The following is a 22,035-nucleotide window of genomic DNA, read 5'->3' as shown; positions in this document are numbered from 1 at the left end:
GGCAGGGGGCACATGTGTGCTGCTGCTCCACCGGGAAGAATCTGGGATTTCCTTTCACAATGCCACCTGCAGGACAGATATCAGCAGAGGGAGGAGGGCCCTACTCAGGAAGACGGTGCAACAAAAGCTGCACAGAGATGGCCCAAGCCAGCTTGAGGCCCTGGACCACAAAACAAAGCATGAAACGGCACCCCCAAAATGGGGAAAATGTAACAATTAGCCATTTGCCACCTTGACATAGTAGCCCCAAAGAATAACCAGCCTTGGATGAGGGGCTGACATAAGCACATTGGAGAATCAAACAGAAACAGGCAAAGGAGAGACTAGACTTCAAAGAGCAGGATCTGGAGGTGGTGCCCTGGAGCAACATAGTCAAAGAGCAGTGTAGGTCTCACTGCCTCCAAGGCAAGCAGTGGGTCTCGCTGCCTTGGGTCTCACTGGGGGCCACTATTCTGCATGCTGATGGGAAGGTACAAAACAGGGGTGCTACTATGGGCATTTCACTTGCACCAACAGAAAGCACAAATCTCAGCACAAATCTGGGGAAGAGCAGCCATGTGCCCACAAGGCTGCCTCCCTTCCCATGAATCCCTCTCTCTATCAGAGGGAGCTGGAGCAAGAGCCTCCACACAGGAGCTTGTCCTGGGAAGAGGAGGTTGGATGACAGATTTCTCTATACTCCCTCCTACACAGTAGGGCAGGGTGGGGGTCTCTAGCGCATGGGTAGGTAAACTAAGGCCCGGGGACTGGATCCAGCCCAATTGCCTTCTAAATCCGACCCACAGATGGTCCGGGAATCAGCATGTTTCTACATGAGAAGAATGTGACTTTTTATTTGTGGGGCATAGGAATTCGTTCATTTCTCCCCCCCAAAAAATATAGTCCAGCCCCTATTCAAAGGGTTCTCCACCATCTCCAGTCCTACAAAGCCTCCTGGAAGGGCAGCGCGGGTGGCGCTGTGGTCTAAACCACTGAGCCTCTTGGGCTTGCCGATCAGAAGGTTGGCAGTTTGAATCCCCGCAACGGGGTGAGCTCTCGTTGCTCTGTGCCAGCTCCTGCCAACCTAGCAGTTCAAAAGCACACCAGTGCAAGTAGATAAATAGGTACTGCTACGGTGGGAAGGTAAACGACATTTCCATGTGCTCTGGTTTACGTCCCGGTGTTCCGTTGCATCAGAAGCAGTTTAGTCATGCTGGCCACATGACCCAGAAAGCTGGCTGTGGACAAACGCCGGCTCCCTCAGCCTGAAAGCATATGAACACCGCAACCCCATAGTCGCCTTTGACTGGACTTAACTGTCCAGGGGTCCATTACCTTTACTCTTGCCTCTGATTCATCAACTGACTCATAATGGCTATCTGTCAGGGATGTTTTAGCTGAGATTCCTGCATTGCAAGGGGTTGGACTAGATGACCCTTGAGTCCCTTCCAGTCCTACAATCCTGTTATTCTGTGATCTCCCAAGGATTGAACCCATTTCATCTAGGTAGTTTCCAGCCCTCCCTTCCTCTTGCCACAAGGGAAGCTCTGGGGTGGACAGGGGCCCCTTGAGCCATCAGAGGCAGTGGTTAAGGGCCCCCCTCCCAGCTGCACCCTTCAAAGAGGCAGAGAAAGAGTTTACAAGTTTAATATTCATAGCTTGGTTTATTTGCATATCGTGCCATAAATAGTAGACGATGAGGTGAAATACAAAGTGTTCCACTTGCATTTCTAATTGTGCTTAAAATCAGATGTAATCTTTTCTCTCTTAGAGATTTACAGTTGCTGTATTGCCATTCAGGTCTGGTATTGCAAAAACTGTCTGGGAAACAACAATAAGGTTGGAACCCACCCTACACCCAGGAGAGGAACTGAGGTTCAGGACAGGTGGCAGGAAGGGAGAAGGGCCTCTCCCCAGAGGTTGCTCTGTTCTATGGGTTGGACTAGATGAGTTGGAGTAGATGACCCTTTGGGTCCTTTCCAACCCTACAATTCTATGCTGTCCTTGGGATCCCACCTCCCTGTGCAATTTGGGTCCAGAAGGCAGATAGCAAGCACAACATTTCAGATAAAATCACATTAAAATAATAAACTACACAGAAGGCAGCAGGAAAACCAAATGTGTGTTATTTAAAGCTGGGTCCCCACCCACACACTCAATGTGGTACCTGTGGGCAGCCCCACAGCACCCACCCACCTCCCCTGGCCTTCCCATTTGTTATTTTACTTTTAAAATTGAGATAGTTTGACTTTCTCTCTGCCTGTGTTTTTTTTCCAGGGGGTTCTAAGCATTGCTGCTACTTCCCCACTCTTTGCTAAAGGCCAAGGGAGAGAACAAGTCACAGATGACAGCCACCCCTGGGGAGGCAAAGGAAGACGCAGCTGATGGTTAAGAAGGACTCAGCAGGCTGGATGAGAGAAGGGAGGGGGCAGAAGTTCCCAGGTTCAGCCCCAAACACCACCTCCAGGTGGGGCTGGGGAAGGTCCTTTTTTCTACCTCAAGTCTTAGAGAGCTGCCACTACAGCATGGGAACTCCCAACTCTCACCATTACCCTTAGCCTCTGGCCATGCCAACCAGGCCTGATGGGAGTGACCAAAGGCCTGACTCAGCCACCTCCTCCTCCTGCAACCTCTTTCAGAAATCTCCTTAAGACCTGGACGCTCATTGCAATATCTATCCCCCTGCCCCCAAAATCATTAGCCTTCTGGTTAAGCTGGTTAAGACTCTCCCTGGGAGTAATTAGTTCCCTTTCACATATAAGGATGGTTAAGTATTGTGGGGCTGGCTGGAGGAGACCTCCCAGTGGAGCGTGGAACAGCAGCTGCTCACATTTTCGCCTGCTCACAGAGTTCTGGTTTGAAAAGGAGGACATTTTGCAGGAGACCACCACCTCTGTCCATCACCGGCCCCCACATGGCAGCCACTTCTTCTTTAGGGCATCTACCATCCCCAGCAGTGGAAGCCTGCTCCTTGGGAGAAAGGTGATGGCAAACCTAGACAACATCTTAAAAAGCAGAGACATCACCTTGCCAACAAAGGTCCGTATAGTAAAAGCCATGGTTTTCCCAGTAGTGATGTATGGAAGTGAGGGCTGGACCATAAAGAAGGCTGATCGCCGAAGAATTGATGCTTTTGAATTATGGTGCTGGAGGAGACTCTTGAGAGTCCCATGGACTGCAAGAAGATCAAACCTATCCATTCTTAAGGAAATCAGCCCTGAGTGCTCACTGGAAGGACAGATCCTGAAGCTGAGACTCCAATACTTTGGCCACCTCAGAAGAAGAAAAGACTCCCTGGAAAAGACCCGGATGTTGGGAAAGACTGAGGGCACAAGAAGAAGGGGACAACAGAGGATGAGATGGTTAGACAGTGTTCTGGAAGCTACAAACATGAGTCTGACCAAACTGCGGGAGGCAGTGGAAGACAGGAGTGCCTAGCGTGCTCTGGTCCATGGGGTCACGAAGAGTTGGACACGACTAAATGACTAAACAACAACAACCACCCCCAGCAAGTGAACTCCATCTTCCTCTTTTCCCTCTTATTTCCCTTGGGGGAATCGAGTGATTGCAGATTCATAAACATCTTCACAACAAAAATGTTAATGAAGATGTGTGAAGATGACAAACTCAGCAAAATAAAGGCAATAGATTGACTTACACAATTATACCATTACTATTCCATCAAATGACTGGGTCCCATTTCAAGGAATGCTTCCTTAAGAAAAGTGACTAAATATCAAGGCACTTGTTTAATTCCAGAAGGCTGGAGACAGCACTAAAAGCCCAGTTTCCAGTGCAAACTAAACATACTCCTCAGGCGTGGCACCCTCAGCAGGGCCACAACCTAAGGAGCCCAGTGGCCAGGCAGAGGTGTAGGGGACCAGTCCTGATTAATGCCTTTTAATGTGCTCCTTTAACTGATGTGCATTAATTAAGCCCATTCATACATCCAAAGAAGGTACAGGTGGGGTAGGATGACTGGGCAATGCCTCTCCCCAGCTGGCTTAGAGAAAAATATAACCCCCCACCCCTACACACTTTCTTCCGTTAATCCTGCCAGCACCCAGAGAGAAATGAAAGCAAACTGTTCAGAATTCGCCATTTGTTGCCTTGCAGTTTTGCACCATTCAGATGTTCTTTGGCTTTGTGCCCGGACCTAATTTTAAACCCATTTACTAGAAATCCCACAAATTAAAGGAAATGTGGATAATGTTGTAAGAATCCTCTGGGCCAAATAAAAGCTAAACGTTGCCTGCCTTCCTGGTGCATCGGAGTAAGACCCTGAACCACAAAAGCCAGATTTCCCCAAAGCTCTTTTGCAACAGTGAGAGGATCTTGTTTTGTTAAAAGTTGCTCTGATTCATGACAGAATTACAAGGAAGGACGGCAGGCGAGACAAGGCAGCAGCCACCCAGGCTGGGAGAGCCTCTAAGCCAAAGGCTGGAAGGAGCAACTAGGAAGAGGCTGAACCAGGGAAGAAAGCAGGTGGAAGAAAGCAAGAGAATGCAGCAGGGGATGGGGAGAGAGAAGGAGGGGGGCAACACACAAATACTGGACCACCCTCCACCACCCACAGAAGAAGCTGTGATGCCCATGTTCCATTTTCTTTCCAATGGAAGGGGCACTCAGAACTCACAGCTGGTGAGGGCCAACTCTGCCCCACACCATGGCATACAGACAAGGGCAAGTCCCCAGCCTTGCGTGTGCAGAACACAGAGTGCTTTACACCTTAAGCTGCTTCCACCCTTGCACCTCCACCCCAGTGCCACATTTCTTCATAGAATCATAGAGCTGGAAGAGCCCCCAAGGCTCACCTGGTTCAACCCCCAGCAGCGAAAGCATCATAACGTAAGCATCCCTGACAGGTGGCCATCCAACATCATATCAGAGCAAAACCTGAAGTTCCCCAATGAGGGAGTTCTAGAGGAGGTTTGGACAAGGCAAGGTGGGAAAGGGACAGCCCAAACTCAAGACCTGGGGCTATGGCACCGAGGACTGTACCTGCTGCCCTTCCCCAGAAGCGGGTGGTTAGGGGTATACCTTCCATAACTATGGAAGCTTGATTGGCAGTTATCAACCCAGACACCGAAAGGCCTTTCTAAAAAGTAGGGGAAGCTCTTCCCACAACCATGAGGTGTTGCTGCTCCTGCTGCACACCAGACACCTCAACTGACAATCTTCTTGTGTCCACACAGCCCAAGGATTCCACATCCACGCTGCCTTCCTGAATCCTTTGAAATCTTGCTGGAGGAGGAAGTGCAAGACCCCACTCCCCCCCATTAGATGATCACCCCACACAAAGCACTCATTAGGAGCTGATTCACTCCTCAAGTATGTCAACAAATTCAGAGGTTTTCCTGAACAAGCAGCCTTGGGGAGCAGCCCTCTGTGTGACCCTGCCCACCTTGCCTTATAGGAGGTCCCATAGGTGGACTGGAAGAATGGAGAGGAAACTGAGGCAGCCTTGGCTCTTCTGTAAACTGTAAGCAAAGCAATGGAGCTGCAGCCCAGCAAGCAAACTAACTTGTGGCTTCACTCCAGGTCCACAAGCAGACATTGGGCAAAAACCTTCTAAAAGCTTGTTACACACAAAGGTGTCTACAGTGCAGATATTTTCCTGGCCTCCCTGGTGCAAAATACCACCATCCTTGGATCTGGGCACTCATTCATTTTGCAGCAAACCTCCAACTACGACTTACGATCAACTATCGTCCTGACGTTATACTGTATTTCATGTATGCTTCTTTTTTTAAAAAGAAAGAAAGAAAATAATTATGCAGAAGCTGGAAGCGCTTCCAAGGTTTGCAAATAAGCCCAGAATTTTGGGAAGCTTCCCTGGATCAATATGCTTTTCTCTGCTTGCCTGTGAAAATATTCAAATGCTCAGCCTATGAAGCCAAGTCCTTTTCCTATACTTTGCCTTCCTTCTGAGGCAGAAGAGGAGGGGCTGCATAAACTACCAGGTGACCTGAACCTGGAAAGTGACTGACTCAGGGAATGATTCTGCTGCTGTTTTGTCCATCTGCTGAGGGACAGGGAGGTTTCCCAGCCATTCTCCCCTTACTCAACCACTGCCCCCCACCAGCGTCTATGGGGGGGGGGGGACTCCTTTGTGTGGAGCAGCTGGGGATGAAGACCCAGAGAAGAGGGCAGAACAAAACTGAGTGGGCCCATTAGTCCTTTGCAGCACTCCAGGAACAAGTAAAACGCTCCCCACTTGCGCAAGTGTCAAAGCAAGGGCAAAAGGACCCAGGGACATTCATCAGCAAACATCCCCTTCTTTAGCTCAGTTTCCTGGACAAAGAGGATTAGGCAAGCTCTTGGAGCAGTGGTGTCCAAAGTTTTTTCAAAGAGAGCCAGATTTGATGAAGTGAAGGGCTGTGGGGGCTGACCAAAGTTGTTGACATTTCTTAGGACTGAAGTTGTTGAGCTTTGTTTTTAGGATTGAGGTTGTTAAGGTTTTTTTTTAGGATTTTACCCCAGGAAATAAACTGCCACAGGGGCCAGATTAAACCAACCGGCAGGCCGGATTAGGCCCCCTAAACGGACTTTGGACATGCCTGAGGATCAGTATACCAGTAACCACTACCCTGCCCCCAGCAACTGGTATTCAGAGGCATCCTGCCATGATGGTCCAGTTGCTGGAAATTGCAAGTATGGAGAGTCGCTACTGTAGAGCTCAGGTCCTGCCTTTCCATTTGCAGCTACCAGGTTAGGATGGATTGCTGGGCAATGGGGAGGAGGCATCTAGGTCATTAGGGAAAGTAGCAAAACAATGCTTTACACAGATCCAGGGTTGCAGCAATGGAGTAAATGCACTGACCCCACAGAGCCCTTCCCAGCTGAAAGAATGAGAATCACAGCAAGAGAGAATTTCAGCCAGGTCTCTTCAGTGAGAGAGCTCTGAAAAATGCACGTTCTGCACCGCTGAAGTTACAACCTTCAAAATTGGGAAATACAGGAAATTTTGCAGTCAAGCTCAAATAAGACTGTGCTCTCCCTTGCTGTTTTCTCCTCCTCCTCCTCTTTTTATTTTATTTTTAACCACAAAGTTCTTCTTAAGAAACAAACAGTTGTTGAAACAGCTTTCAAGCTCACTCGCCACATTAGTTAAATAGCAAGAATGGCATTGCTCAGCATCGTGCCCCTCTTGGCATGGGTGATTCCCCACAGAGAACACCATCCAAAGAGGGCCAGGAGATGCCTAAGAACCAGAGTCCCTTGCACCAAGCGGCATCCTTGGGCAGCAGTTGCGTTCCCTGCCCCTATGCATCCCCAAACCTCCCTGCATGTCCCTCATAATGACTGAACAACAGAACAGCAAACTGGCCAAAAGGGCAAGTTGAACCACTCTTGCTGGCTCCTCCCAAGCCTCTAACTTGATGATTTATGGCCCCCATTAATGTTCTAGCTTCTTAATTGGGTTTCTGAGAACCATTATATTCTCTCCAGAATCAGACATAACTGAAAAACCCTTAACAAAACATTTTGCTATCAGCTGCATTACATAAATGGCTGCTACACCAAAAAACAAGATAATATTAAATTAAAACTAAGCAGCACCAATCCACCCCTCCCACTACAATGGACCCAAGGGCCTCTGCTATCATGCAACTAAGGTGGGACATACCTGCCTCTTTCACAACTAAGGAAAAATGAAAGACTGCTCACCTATAACCAGTAATATTCAAGGGGTCATCTGCACATCCCCCACCTGCACCTGCACATCCCCCACCTACATTCAAACACCCAGGGTTTTCATGGGGGAAACTGGTGGCCTGTAATATCTGATTACTTTCATGTCAGCATAGATGTCTAATGGCTCAGAAGTTACTGCATCCATAAAATATACAGTCTCATTTTTTCTTGCTCCAAAAACCTGATAGGATTAATATAGTTAGCATGAGATCTTAGTCATAAAGTCAGATGTAAGTGGTGGTAAAATTAGCTGCCGAAATGGTCTGCTTATGGAAATCATTTCTTCTGTGCATTGTGCCCCCCTGCTTTTACATTTTAGAAAGGGGGAAGAATAAAGGGAATGGGCTGGAAATTAGAATAGTTGGTTTCTGCATTTGAGGCTTTTCTACAAATGGGTTTGTTTCATCTTTTTCCGGCAAGAAGAGGAAAGGCAGTAAGTGCTTTTAAGCTCTGCTATATATTGAATAGCCTGGGGTACAACTGGGGTTTTTTTTAATAGCAATTAGGATTTGTGTAGATTTATTTGCTCCAAAGAATAACGGGTGCAGCGGGGGGGGGGAGTAGCAACAGCCTGCCCCCATCTTCAGGTGGCATGTCCACACTACAAGCTGAGGTGACTCTCTGCAGCATCCATCCCAGTGGAACCCCCTGACCCCAAAGCAAACAGAGGTGGAAACTGTGACCAAAGCACCAAGATGAAGATGAGGAGGAGGAGGTAAAGGGAGGACCCTGGTACTTAGCACCAGCAGTGGCAGGACCCAGAGCCTCATGCCCTTTAGAACAATCTGTTCCACAGCAAGATGTCAGACATTGGGCTAGATGGTCTTTGGTTTGGTCCAGCTGCAAGGCTCTTCTTCATTTAGGAGCACTGAAAGTTGCCTTCTTCCAAGTCAGATTTATTGGTCCATCTAGCTCAGTACTGTCAACACTGACTGGCAGGAACAACTTTCCAGGTTTTCAAGCAGAGAACATTCCCACCTAGAGATATTGGGAGTTGAACCTAGGACTTTTGCATGCCAATTCACAATTTGATTTATTAAATTCACAATTTGATTTATTTATTTTGAAGGGGAGACAGCAGAGCAAATGGGGGGGGGGTAGCCCACACATCCATCCTGCAGCTAGGCAGAAGTCGGACACTTATTTTATGCAAGAATAGCCTGAACCAAGCGTCATTATAATTCATTTTCAGAACACCTTTTATTATATTCACTCACAAATTAAACTAAGTTGGAATAATCATGCCTCTGCTTTGAATTTACATAACCAATTGAGATTCTTGGCTGTTACTCTCATGCTGAGAGAGGAAGAAAAAAATATTTAAATTGTATCACTGTAGATGTGAAAAGGATTAACTCTTCCCTAGTTTGGGGATCAAAGATGCATTTATTGCAAGGGCAGTAAACTAACTCTGCCAATTCTGCAGAGCTGCCTCCCCCATGGAGTCACAGACCGAGAGTTGGAAGGGATCAGAAAGGCCATCTATTTCAACCCCTTGCAATGCGAGGTATCTGGAAAGGGGCAAGAATGAATTGGGCCACTGAGGGGGAGGCAGATTGCAGCCCCTTCAGGAAGCCCCACACCCCAAGTAGAGAATTATACCTGGAGGGAGCAGGGCAGGGGGGTCAGAGCCCTGGGAGCAGGAGGGAGAAGCAAAAGGCTTGTCAAGAACCCTGACAAAGCCTGAACAATCAGTTGTCATTTCTCCAGAGTGCCAGGAAAAGCCTGGAAAGTTTAGTCAAAACATTCTCCATAGTAATTTGCACTATAAAAGAAAACATTTATGTAAGGAGAAAACTGAGCGGAGAAAAATATCCCTTCTTGCGACTGTGTTTGAATTAAAACCTCTTGCTCCTCTAATTCATGATGCCACACAAACATCTTATAAGGAAGAGGATATCTTCAGAGCCATTTGTTTAGCAGATTCCATTCTATGGGCACGGGGGGGGGGGGAGGGAGAAGGGGGAGCACTAATTAATGCATTAATAAAAACAAGTATTGTGGGAGGAAGAAGGTGTTGGTGATAGCCCAGGCTTTCATTCAAGCTCAGAAATATCAGGGGAAGTCATGGGGAGACAAATCTGCCATTTATGACAGTTTTCCATCTCTCACAAAACAGAGTCCTATTTTGGACACCACTCCTAGGAGGCCCCTTGAGCCCCCTACCTCTGACACACATACTCCACTGCCCCTGTTTTGTCTGAAATGGCCCTCAGCCAGCCTTGGCATTTCTGGGAAAACAAAGCTTGAAGCAAAAGAAGCGTCAGCTTCGGCCTTGGGCCTCCTGCACTGGGGAAGCTGTTATGCTGACTGGATGCATGTGCCACTGTTTTAAACTGAGGGCATATATATGTATATACACACACAAGCAACAAAAGTTTAGACTGTTTTTATATATGCAACTTTTCAACTGTTTCCTAAAAGCTTTTGCTATCCTGCACATCTCTTCAGAATGCTTTTCCACCTGGCCTGGGAGGGTGGGGTCCCAACTAACTCCAGCTGCTAAAGCTGAGGCTGTGGTGTTGTTTTCGGGGAGTTTGTTGCAGGGTGTGTGTGCTGCTGTTGGGTTTTTTGTATCCTTGTTATACATCTTATGATTTATATGAAAATTGTTCCATTTTTGTTGTATATTTTTAATGTTTCATTAAAACATTATTCCAGCTCACATGGAATGCCAAACTCAGAAAAGACAATTTCCTGAAGGGTCATTGTGCCATTCTGTTGCAGAAAACAGCAAAAAGTCTTGTCGCATCATAAGGACCACCAGTTTCTTATGATGTGAGATCTGCTGGCATCTCGGACAAAAGAGGCTGGCTGATTCCATCAGAGATTTTTGAGCCCCCTGTGTCTGGTGGCCCCTTCCCCAAATTATGTATGGGACTTTGTGAGATAGTACAGTGGGCTCCCTCGGCCAATAAAGCGAGATGAGCGCCTGGACCTAATGGTCAGGGGTCCCTTTACCTTTTACAGTGGTACCTCTGGATGTGAACGGGATCTGTTCCGGAGCCCTGTTCGCATCCTGAAGTGAACGCAACCCGCATCTGCGCGTGTCGTGATTTGCCGCTTCTGCACATGCGTGTGACGTCATTTTGAGTGCCTGCGCATGCGTGAGAAGCGAAACCTGGAAGTAACGTGCTCCATTACTTCCAGGTTGCTGTGGAGCACAACCCGAAAATGCTTAACCCGAAGCTACTTCAACCCAAGGTATGACTGTAATATCTGCTTCAAGAGAGGTTTGAGCAATAACCACTAAATGGCTGCACAGTTGTCATGAGATCTTCACCAATGCAAAGAACAGATGGATCAGTTTGTTTCCTTCACTATTTGAGAAAGAGGGAATTTATAAAATCAGGAGCAGCAAAGGCTGCGGCCAAATTCACTGGCATTCTTGGATTGCTGTTTCAGATGTTGTCATTCTACATCCATAAAACAGTTTTGGGAACGTCTCCCTGCACGTGGCTGGCAGCTGGAGACACAATTTTGGGGTTAAGTGGGATAACAATTTAAATACTGTACATAAAAATAAAAATAAAGGAACACAAACATCCAAGCAAGTTATTCAAAGACAATCCCAAGAGTCCAAGATGTCAATCAGATCTGGAAGACCGTACATTTCAGGCAAAAATGCAACTTCCAAAGACAAACCAGCATTGGAGGGAGGGGGGAATCTCCTTCCCTGCTGGCAGCTTACACCTCCCCCTTGCAGATCCCAATTGCTAACTCTGGGAGTTGTTGGACCTGAGTGCTTAGACAGAGGCACTTGGTGTGCCTTCCTACTGGCCCTGCAGAAGGGAGAGCTGCTAATGAGATTGGGACAAAGTGTAAGGCAGAGAGGAAGGGAGCAGGCCCTGCCACAGCTGGTGGGCAGCCAGCCTGTGGCACCACCAATGCGTCCTGAGAGCCAATACTGCCACCTGTAAGAGCAGGACTGAGTGGGAGGTGGTAGGCAGGTGTCCCTTGAGGACCAACAGGACCCAAGGCTTGTTGCCTGGCAGTCCCCCACTCCCCAAATGTGTGTGTCTGTGTTCCCATTTCAGGATAACTGGCTTAGCAGGGGGTCAGTGCAGAATAAAAATTGTGCAGTTAAGATGAGAAGGGGAGGAAGAGAAGATGGTCCAAGATGCTTGAGCAGCTTCAGAAGTCAGAAATGCAGGCAGCATTAACATTTTAATTGTTATGCATCTTTTTAATCTTCCTTCACACTAATGATTTTACAGTCTTCAAAAAAACAACAAGAGGAAAACTGCTGAGAACAAAAGAACCCCTCCAACGATTAACAGAATTTAAGTCCATAATGAGAACTGAAACAAGCCTAGTAATCTATGGTGCATTAAAAACAGAAAACGTTTCTGCAAGCATCAGGAAATTCAAATTTAGGGTTGCAACCTTAACTCTGCTCTCTTGCAGAGATGCATTAAAACTGGGCATCAAAGTGCTTCCAGATATGAAGATTCTGGAAAAGGCAACGCTTCAGAAGATCAAGTATGCTGTAAGTGGAGGACTATGGCCAAGTGGGGGTGGGGTAGGATCCCATTCAACTATGGAGCTCAAGGCAAGGCCAGTCATTGCCTCTCAGGCTGGCCTACCCCACAAGCTTGCTGGGAAGGAAAATACGGGGAGAAACGCTGCACCCCTTGTAGACATGCAAACATGGCAGGTAGGCAGAGGAATTCACTGATAACAAGGGGTAGAAGCAGCTGCCAGGCAGAAGACTCCTCTGTCCGCCTAGGGATATTTGGGAAGGCATCATATTGGGGGCACTGCTGGTGAACAGGTGGGCAGGAGGATAAAAAATGCAAAAGCAAGCAAGGGCATTGCTGCTCTGCAAAGAGGCTCCTTTGCTTTATTATTACTTCAGACACTAAGCTGTATGCCATGTACTTATATTCAGCAAAAGAGCAATTTACACACCCAAAAGGAAAGAAATGCTCCATTTGTCCCACATGCTAATTCTACAACAAGGTGCAAGATTTAGGAGAGGGGCTGAAATATCTTCCAATCCCCAGCTTCCCCCCCCCCTTGCTTTTTTCTTTTTTTCTCTCGTAACCAGGTGCAGGGCTACAGTTAAAGCATGTCATGAACCTGGGTGGCAACCAGGCAGACCATGAAGCAAAACAGTGGCTGAATCTTTGCAAAGCTCACAAAGCAGATTCCCCGCTATGATCCCTGGAAGAGTTTCGTGTTATTTTGGTGGATCAGGTTTTGAGAGCACAAAACCAGGCCCAAAGAGCCTTGTGTGATTTCACTGGCTACTGTGAGTCCCATAAACCACACCACTCTCTCCTATCCCCGCCAACACAAAAGGGTTTGTGTGTTCTTTTTCAGTCCTTTTCACGGGCACCAAGCAAGAAGTAATCCAGCTTTTTTCTTAAGAAAGCATAAAGAGGGGACCCCCTCTCTGTGCCCAGAGCAAGTAGACTATGCCTGTGAGTACATGCAGAGTGCTAAACACAGCCACTGCAAAGCTACCATTCTGCAGGTTGTAGCTCCAATCCCTTACCCTGAAAAAGTCCATTTAGACATTCACTGGAGCAAACTGTCCCTGAAATCCCTGGAGATCTGGCCTCTGCAGCAGTGTTAGAAACTCAGATATATAAACTAGGCGCCAAACAACTCCTTAAACCAGGGTTATAGACAACAAAACAGAATGTCTAGTTGCCATGTTGGGGCCAGACGGCTTGAAACTTCTATTTTTCAATACGGCTTTTTGTTCCTGAAATTCATTCTGATTGTGCAGATAAAATATCACTGATAGCATTCTACAGGATTAGTTGTTAATGTGTGAAAACAGGCAAGATCGAAGGATCCCCAGGCATGCACCTCCAGATGGTGGAGATGTAAGCCATCCTGGCGCCTGGGCATCTTCACTTGGTCACCTGGAACCTGGTGAATTTTGAACACTTCTCTGCCCTCCTCGATGACTCTCTTCATGAGGCAGAGAAGGAGGAGGAAGATGAAGAGGAGGAGGAGCCTGCCTCTCCTCTCAATTCATGGGGCTCTTGACAGGTGGGACAGGATGAAATTTTTAAAAGATTTCATTCTGTGACCCAAAAGCAAATTAATAATAATAATAATAAATAAATAAATAAAAGCAAGACTAATAATACTGGAGGAGTATTATTTATGCACTTTATTGAAAAGCTTCAAACCCTTTGGATGAAGCAGAAAATATGCATGAATAAATAAAAGGCAGGCTGACCTAGAAAAGGCACTGCTCAGATTTCTCCCTCCTTCAGAAATTTCTCTTCCATGGCAAACTTAAATGGCTGAAGTAAATGTGTGCATTGAAAAAGGGGTGGTGGGGGGGACTTGATAAGGATCTGTGAGCTTCCAGGACTTATGGGTTTTGAGACCAGGGAGATAAGAAACACAAGAGTAATTGCTTCACTGTTTGGAGATGGAGCTTTCAGGCTCCCCCTGAATGCCAAAGGCAGCTGCTCCTAGCCCTGCAGCAACCTGGATCACAGCTGTACTAAGCCTCAGGATCATGTTTTATATGGGCAGCTCTTACTTCCATCCTGCTTTGCAGGCAGTGAGCCATGTGCTCAAGAGGTGAAAGGTCACTTGTTTGTGGTCTTGCCTAGGAAGGCCTGGCCCCAACTTTGGCCCAAATCACAGGTCCCAACAAACATCAGGGAACAACAGTTACAAGAGTGGAGGCAGTTTTCCCTCTGACAAGCAAGCCAGGTTATGGAACAAAACATTACACATGATTTACCGTATTTACTCAAATGTAATGCACACCTTTTTTTGGCCAAACTAAGTCTTGAAAATTAGGGTGCACATTAGGTTTGATGGCACATTTACATTCACCACAAATACTTTTTTGGTTTCAAGGTTCTGAAAATGGAGGTGCATTGTGCATTAGATTCACATAAATACGGTAATCACTATGAAGAATCTTCCCAAGGTATATATTTTTGTGACTTCCCTTTGAAAAATTAAACAAAATGAAGATGAAGATGATGATGAAGAAGAAGACAGCCTTGGCTAATGAATCACAGTTCCCAGCAAATGAGCACTGGCAAGTGACACAGTGAAATATGCCTGCAGCAAGGCAGAAACATATTTTGCAAATGATCTCATTGGAAAGAAAAACCTGGGCTGGCCTTGGATTTGCTACAAAAAAATTGGCACAGAGATTATCAAAAGACTTGTCACTAGGATGTAATGGCAGGTCAGATGGGGAAGGAAAGGACCCTGGGAGGTTTGTGCTCTCTTGTTAGCTGGCTGAACAATCACTCTCTCGGTTACTAATCATGTTTTAATTTTCATATTTGAAATCGCTTCATTCAAGTCTTGTTAGCCAAGCCCCCCTAAAAAAGGAGATAAACTGGGCTGTCAAGATCGAGCCCCACAGAAAGAAGAGTCAACTCACAACAAGGAAAATGTTAAGCCAGCAATTTGCACAAGATGCTCTCAGCTGGCCTCAGAGGCACCAGCAGAGTTTAAGAGAGGAATTAGCAAAAATGTACAATTCTCTCTGCAGCCATCTGCTGTTGCATAGAACTTAAACAAGGCAAGGGAAGAAGTAATAACAAGAGGTACGAGTCACTGGTTGAAGGGAAGAGCACAGCCCTTCATTTCCTTCACTGCCTCCCATCGCTGCCTCCTTCTATTCCCCATATTTGGTGGTGTCTGTCAGCACCAAGTGCTGCTTAAAGCTGCCCTTGATGACTGCCCCAAAGTCACAACTGGAGCAGACCTGAGCCACTAGCTCTTGACTGGGTGGAGCACCAGAACATAAATGATGCTCCTTCTAGCACCTCCACATTTCTACCACTAGATAAGTGGGGCCAAGCATACTTCATAGGATCACGTCTGCCACTGGGCCCCGTTAAGGCCTCCAAGATCCACCTGGAGAGGACTGCTATTTAAGGTTATGATAGGAGAGTCAGGGCACACAGCAGGGGTTCTGAAGCTACACCCATCCATTGTGAAGGCTGAGCACCTGCAAAAAATGGTGCAGGTCTTTGCTCTTTAACTTCATCTGGCTTCAGATGACTCTGGGTTAGGGAACAAAGGAGTGAACAAATGCACCAGAGTGGGATCTCTTCCAGTAGTACCACCAGCACCACCCTCGCCCTGTTGCACAGGTATCATTTTCCTCACATCTGAAACTGCGAGCAATACCCCAAAGCTACCCCTCCAACTTTTTATTTCTGGAAAAAACAATTTTATTGGTTTCTAAACAAATACAAATGCAATAACCATTAAATGCTTATCCAGCAGTACAACTTCATTTCCCCCAGAGACCACACATCAGCTGGAGCCTAAACATTTAGAAGCAAAAACCACAGAATGAAGAAACATATTTGGATGGCAAGCTTGGACACAAATCTAAAGCCAAAAGCCCAGGAAAACATCACATCCAAACAGCCCCCAGTGAAGGAATCACTACCCTCTCTTTCCTTCAGAACTAGGAGCAAATATTTCTATATGACTATGTTGAAAGTAATAAAAGTGAGAGTTGTCATGCTTGGGAAAACTCTCCTCACTCTACACTTTACAAACATTACTACAATTTGGCACAATTTCTGCTTTAAAAGCCTTGAAAGTGAAATTTATGCAGATGACACAACCTTGATGGCAGAAAGTGAGGAGGAATTAAAGAAACTTTTATTGAGGGTGAAAGAGGAGAGCGCAAAATATGGTCTGAAGCTCAAAATCAAAAAAACCAAGATCATGGCCACTGGTCCCATCACCTCCTGGCAAATAGAAGGAGAAGAAATGGAGGCAGTGAGAGATTTTACTTTCTTGGGATCCATGATCACTGCAGATGGTGACAGCAGCCATGAAATTAAGAGACGCCTGCTTCTTGGGAGGAAAGCAATGACCAACCTAGACAGCATCTTAAAAAGTAGAGACATCACCTTGCCAACAAAGGTCCGTATAGTAAAAGCTATGGTTTTCCCAGTAGTGATGTATGGAAGTGAGAGCTGGACCATAAAGGAGGCTGATCGCCGAAGAATTGATGCTTTTGAATTATGGTGCTGGAGGAGACTCTTGAGAGTACCATGGACTGCAAGAAGAACAAACCTATCCTGAAGGAAATCAGCCCTGAGCGCTCCCTGGAAGGACAGATCGTGAAGCTGAGGCTCCAATACTTTGGCCACCTCATGAGAAGAGAAGACTCCCTGGAAAAGACCCTGATGTTGGGAAAGATGGAGGGCACAAGGAGAAGGGGACGACAGAGGACGAGATGGTTGGACAGTGTTCTCGAAGCTACAAACATGAGTCTGACCAAACTGCGGGAGGCAGTGGAAGACAGAAGTGCCTGGCGTGCTCTGGTCCATGGGGTCACGAAGAGTCGGACGCAACTAAACGACTAAACAACAACAAAGTGAAATTTGAAGTCTACCTTTATTTGAAGCTTTGCATAACACTTCATGACCCTAATGGAGACCTACCGTAAGTCCATAAAAGCTATAAACCTGTGCCAGAAAACTCCACATTGTTCCTGAAACCAACAATTCAGGGCTCAGGAGTGTGTCCTCTGTACAGATTGAGGCCAGGTATGTTTGTTAAGGACTTTGGGAAATTGGTAAAATCCTCCTATAAACACAAACTGTGAATGTGTGAAAATCACAAGAGTCAGGCCCAGAAACTGCATGACAGGAAAATATTTCGCTCAGGCAGCAGAATACTAATTCATAGGAGCAGCTTTGACAGGAAGAGAACAGCCATAAATTCCACTCTGTTTACCAAATTCAACTTCAACTGCTCTTTAATATTTCAGTTAGCAAAAGGTAAGAGCGTGTACCAGCTCATCAATTCCTCATGTCACAAGACCAACCCTGGGCATGCAGCCAGGGCATCAATCCGCACAGCCCTGCAAAATGCCTCCCAAAGAGGAGGAAACACACAAGTCAGTCTCCCAATTAACGGAGCAGCATGTAATGGATCCACGTCATTTTTAAGTGCTTCTGTACTTTGCTGCCGCAGCACAGAGACTCACGTACTGGAGTACAGTGCCCCCCTCCTCCTCTTCACAGAAGCTGAACCATTTGGAGGAGTCCTGGGGCACCAAATGCATTTTTAACCACAGCATGTTCAGGAACACACCAGCACTGGGAAAGGCACTTATCTGGCTTGGAATCCAAGAAAACACACAAACACACAATCGTCTGCTGAGGTCAGGAAGTGTATTCTTGATGAACTGGGACAATACACAACACTCCAAATTCTAATAGCTCTCCTCCTGCCCTTCCTAAAAAACTTCCACATGTGCCACACCATCTTCTCAGATGGTGCACCACTGCTCCTAAACTAAAATCAGGTATTCATTAAAACAAAATAGCCTTAAGAGATTCTGAGAAGTCCTTTTCCCATGAGGCATCTACATTGACCATAGGGGAGCAAAATCACACCTGCTGGTCAGTCAGGCCGCCCATTGACAAATTTTGAGGAAGCCACTTCCATCCAAGGGTGTAAAGAGATTTGGAGAGAAAGACTAAGAAATGAAAAAAACAACATATTTCTACTCCAATTGTTGAATTATTTCCAATAAAGAAACCAATCTTTTAAAACTGTGCAACATAGGCAAATTCTTCCAGAACACCAAGGTTACTTTTCTTGAAAAACACCAGTGTCTGTCTACCAGTTGCCCCATCCCCTCTCTAGTCCACCTCCAACAACACACCAGTTCCTTACACTGAGAATGTTTCTATCTGTACATCTTTGAAACTAAGAACATGCACAGACCCCTCTGCAAAGTCCTCAAATGTCTTGCCCTTGAGGGTGCATTTGCCAGGTGTGTCCTGGCAACACCTGCCAAAATCCTCCTCCTTCTCTAAAAGCATTTAAAGTGCAAGGTCCATCAAAATGCTGAGGTAAGAAATATCCAAGCAGCTCACCTCAGTGAAGGAGGAGGAAGTGTGTGTGTGTGTGTGTGTGTGTGTGTGTGTGTGTGTAATACACTAGCCCTCTGGCTCTTTCTAACCTTTGGAAACTTACACCATCCTGCCCTGCAAAGTGACAGCCAATAAGCCATTTTTTGCTTGCTGACCATCTCTTGCACCCATTATCCAGCTGCTCTGTTAATTTGATTAACACACTGAGCTAATTGTATTCAAAGAAGAATCTACCAGACATAACCCTCCAAAGAATTCTTACAGGGGGCATGGGGGCATGCACAGGTGAAGAGAAGCAGAACAGAACTCCTGAACCAATGAGGACCACTTCCCTCACCCCAGAAAGGGATGCAACAGGTATGGAGGGCTGCTCCTTCTGCCTGCATCCCCCTTCTTCCAGCAAAGAAAAGGATTGAGGAATGGTCTCCAAGAGGAACACTTACCAGTTGTGGGCTGTCTGGGGCCGCTTGTCCTTTCAGGGGTCCTGAGACAGGGGGTGCTGCTCTCCCTTCCCAGACTTTGACACTGAACTGGCAAGGAGGTGCTCAGCTGGCAGAGCAGGCAGGTGAAGGTGTCAGGGAAAGGAGACCTAAATTGCCCCCCATCCCCCTACAAAAAGAGAAGGGAATTTGCGGTGCCTCTCTTCAAAGAGCAGGTGTGGAGGGGCGCAAATGCAGGGGCGAGATAGAAGGCGACTGTCGGGGAGGTGGGGAAGCAGGTGCTGCTGCGCTCCAACTCCCAGCAGCCCCCGCGACCAGGGGAGAGGGCGGGAGAAGCAGCACCTGGACAACCAGCACTCAGGTGTCCCCACCCCGCACCCCAGGCTACGCCCTCTCCGTAAAGGGGCACGAAAGCCCCCAACCTCCAGAGTCCCCCACGCGAGCAGCAGCCTGGCTCCCAGCAGACACAGTCGTCCTGGACCACTTTGGGAAAAGGACAAGCCGTGCTCGAGTTTGGGTCCCCCCCTTGCAGATTTCCCTTCATATGGGGGAATGCGAAGAGGAAATCAGCTGTGTCGCTGGGGAATCTCTACTATCCTGTCCTGTCCTCTTCTAGGGCGTGGGGAAGACTCGGGTGACATAGGAGGAGGCGCAGGGCAGTGCCGGGGAGGTTGGCAGCTGACGCCCTCTCCCCACTCGGTGCGCGAGAGCAAGCGGGGTTGAAGCGGGGGGGGGGAGAGACCCCCTCCCCCCCCCGGGGAAAGGTAAGACTGGAGGCGGACGGCTTACCTGTGGGGCCAGCGGCGGGGCCCTCCTCCCCCTCCTCCTCCTTTCCTTCCTTCTTCCCCGGCGGCAGCTTCTCCCGGCTGGAGGCAGGAAGTGATCGTGGAGGAGGAGGGGGGAGGAAAGGCAGGCGCGGCGGGGGGGCGCCCAGCCCTCTACCCGCTCAGCCCCACAACACTGACGGGGGCGGGTGGGAGGCGGCACACACCCAGTGTTAGTTACTGGGGGAGTAGTTACTGGGGGAGGGGGGGCTCCCCGCCCCGGCCATAGAAGCGAAAGGGGTTTTAAAACTGCCTGAACATAGAGGGGTGAGGGGGATATCCTAGCTAGAAAGACCTCAAGGAGTTACCAACCTAATAAGAAGAAGAATATGCACCCATTGCTAGTACTACTCAGAGTAGAGCCAGATCCCAGATTAATTAAGAGCCACATTTCCATGCAGGGTACAACTTTTAAAACCAAACTTAACAGTTGCTTTATCTCCATCATCTTAAAACCTTATGACCCTCTAGAAATTAATAAGGTGAGTTATTTAATCCACTCTCACTGCCTAACTTACCTCACAGGGTTGTTGTGAGGATAAAATGGAGGATTGGGGGGAAGCGTATAGGCACCCTTGAGCACCTTTATTTATTAACTAAAATATTTATATACTGATGTGTCATGGAAATATATGGATTTACAACGATATAAAACCATACATTAGAGTAAAAATAATAATAAAGCAGAAGAATTTCCTTGGAGAAAAGAAGGTGGGACAGAAAAGCAATAAATAAATAACTACCATCACCACTCCGTCAAAGGAAAGTGCTTACTTGGCATCAAAAAGATAGAAAGATTTGCACCAGGAAGGCCTTGCGGAGGGGGGTGGATCCTATGACAACCATCACCCATCTTTTGCTTCCAAATGAAAGGAGGAAGAGGCAGCAATTGTAAGCCCCCCCCCCAAAGTGTTTTGCCCTGCCTCTGGGTAGCCCCCTGCCCCATCCAAGCAGCCTCCAGGCATGGTCACTTGGGCATAGGGCCAGAAAGGAGAAAAGTAGACATGCACATGGTAATTTACTGTATTTTTCTGTGTACAGTGGTATCTTGGGTTACAAACACCTCAAGTTAGAAACACTTCAGGTTACAGACTCCGCTAACTTGGAAGTAGTACCTCGGGTCAAGAATTTTGCCCCAGGATGAGAACAGAAATCGCGCGGCGGCAGCAGGAGCCCCCATTAGCTAAAATGGTACCTCAGGTTAAGAATGGTTTCAGGTTAAGAACGGACCTCCGGAACGAATTAAGTTCATAACCAGAGGTACCACTGTATAAGACTAAGGTTTTTTTTACCAAAAAAAGGTTTAAAATTGGGGCTCGTTTTATACACAGGTAGTGCTGAAAGGTGTTTTCTTAATTTGGAGTCCCCAAAAATGGGCGTCTTATACACGGAAAAATATGGTACATGGCTTGATATATATTTATAATTCAGAAATAATTCATGGCTTGATATATATATTTAATTCAGAAATAATTACGTTACGATCAGATAAATGTTGGTGATGTGGATTAAATAAAGTGGACAATATACACATTTTTGGAATTATTCTCAAATAGGAATACTCTAGAAATCTGATCAGGCTAATAATATATGTGATATATTAGGATATCATAAACCCTTAGAACCTAAAATATTTCTGATTAGTTATCTAAAATATGTTATTTCAGAAAGTGATGAATAAATAGTGTTTAACCTTTTAACTACTGCTAAGAACATAATAGCTAAAAATGGGGAGGGTCACACTTATCTCCTACTACGTCTGAATGGACTGAGAAAACCTGGTTCATATGACTAAGCTAACTTATAAAAAAAAAAAGGATACATGCAAACCAGCCTAACAGGTTCATGGGGGCATTTTTTGTAATGTTTTAGAACAGTAAGTTCAAGCATCATGTACAACTTATGCTGCTTTTAGCCTTCCATTACAGGATTAATTTATGCTCCTTATCTTTGGTTTATTTTATTAATTAAATCAAATAGAAGATGAAGAATAAAAATGACTGGAATGTAAATAGAAAGACAATGAACTGTGTGGCCCACTAGCTCAGCCTGGTGCTGCTAACTCTGGAAAAGCAGCTTCAGTTCTAATGACAATGAAATGTGGGGCATGGATCTAGTGCTGGTTTTGCTTCAAGAATTGTACAGACCAGCCCCTCTGAAAGGTCTTCCTCAGGAGAGGATGCCTCCAAGTGCCTCTTCCCTCAATTTCCACAGTGTAGGCATTTCTGCATTTCAAGCTAC

General features: G+C 46.6%; 1 protein-coding gene across 6 annotated transcripts in view; it reads right to left on the bottom strand.

The window, feature by feature from the left end:
* NACC2 (NACC family member 2) overlaps positions 1-22,035 on the bottom strand; it is a 61,341-nt gene that overhangs the window by 26,978 nt on the left and 12,328 nt on the right. For 2 of the 6 annotated variants that reach the window (XR_014507224.1, XM_083423772.1), the window contains exon 1: positions 19,760-19,867. The exons of 3 other annotated variants lie outside the window; for them this stretch is intronic. The gene's annotated coding sequence lies outside the window, so the exon portion shown is untranslated. Of the gene's footprint in view, positions 1-18,973; positions 19,141-19,759; positions 19,868-22,035 lie in introns of those variants that run through there. One more of the 6 variants, XR_014507225.1, reaches the window with a different exon arrangement.

Source organism: Podarcis tiliguerta (assembly GCF_965153285.1).
Source record: "Podarcis tiliguerta genome assembly, chromosome: Z".
Taxonomy (NCBI): Eukaryota; Metazoa; Chordata; class Lepidosauria; order Squamata; family Lacertidae; genus Podarcis; species Podarcis tiliguerta.
This window is presented reverse-complemented; position numbering and strand designations above follow the sequence as displayed.